General features: G+C 44.4%; 1 non-coding gene across 1 annotated transcript; it reads right to left on the bottom strand.

Moving 5' to 3' along the window:
• Positions 1-421: 421 nt before the first annotated feature.
• On the bottom strand, positions 422-493 carry Trnae-uuc (transfer RNA glutamic acid (anticodon UUC)). The gene has a single exon. It is a non-coding gene; the product is annotated as a tRNA-Glu (tRNA).
• Between the last annotated feature and the right edge of the window lie 674 nt (positions 494-1,167).

Genomic DNA, 1,167 nt, shown 5'->3' with positions numbered 1-1,167 from the left:
CTTTATATATCTCAGCGCTAGTGGTTTCTGCTTCAAAAAGCACTGCCCCCACTCCCTTGAGTACTCAATTTGAGCAGCTTCAGAATACCAGCTCTTCAGGCCTCTCCGCATCCCTCCATCCTGTTCAACATGTTGCTTTCAGCTGTGCAGAAAACAGTGGGAGCATAAGGAATTCTGAATTGGCTAGAACAGGAATTGCTTTGTCTAATAGTGTAACCACTAAATAATATCACTTAAAGGAAAATTTTTAATGAATTACATGGAAGATTAAAGTAAAAGTGGTTACTCGGATTTTAGGTCGGAAACTCCGGAGCGCGAATCTTCGGAACAATGCGTGTTCTTTCAACAAGTATTTTTCAGTAGCTTTGCTAAAGTGGCTTTAAGTTTTAAGTGGCTTTAATAGTTTTAAAAGAACTGCGTGTTCCCACACCGGGAGTCGAACCCGGGCCGCCTGGGTGAAAACCAGGAATCCTAACCGCTAGACCATGTGGGAACCGATAGTGAGACCTCCCTGTCTGAACCAATTGAATCAGATGCATCTGCTTCCGCCTCCCACGGTCGACTCCGCCTCCGGTGCCAGATCTGTTTCCTGCGCTTGCGCGGGCTCTCAGCATTCAAGCAGCTTGTGCTGGGTTCCGCGGGTAAACACAGAAGATGGTGTTGAGCCGCTTGTGGTTCAGCCAGCCCCCAGTGCCGGCAGCCGGCCCTGGTAAGCGGCAGGCTCTGGATTTTCTCAGATCCCGTCCTGCAGGAGCCTGCACCCTGGCCTCAATGTCCAAATATCTCCGTTAAAAGGTTCTGCGGTGAAATTTGAAAAAGAATAGTTTACATGGTTCAAAAAATAAGGGGAAAAGAACCACCAAGTTATGAGAATATTTTGCAAGTCTCAGATCCCCACGTTTGATGCTAAGGGTAACTATTAGAACTAGCATTTTCCAGTCGTAGTTTAAGGATACGACTGAATTTTTTTCATTTAGATTAGTTTTAATTTTAAGAACAAAAACTGAATGGATGAAATCTCCAGTAGGGGATCTTTGGGGACAAGAGGCCTTTGAGACTCCTTATTTTAAGATCTTGTAGACTATGTTATTAAAGCAAAGCCTAGACAGCCATGAAGGGGGAAAAAATCCACTTATTGCATTATTATAACAACTTTTATGCTGCAGG

Source organism: Marmota flaviventris, chromosome 2 (genome assembly GCF_047511675.1).
Source record: "Marmota flaviventris isolate mMarFla1 chromosome 2, mMarFla1.hap1, whole genome shotgun sequence".
NCBI lineage: Eukaryota > Metazoa > Chordata > Mammalia > Rodentia > Sciuridae > Marmota > Marmota flaviventris.
This window is presented reverse-complemented; position numbering and strand designations above follow the sequence as displayed.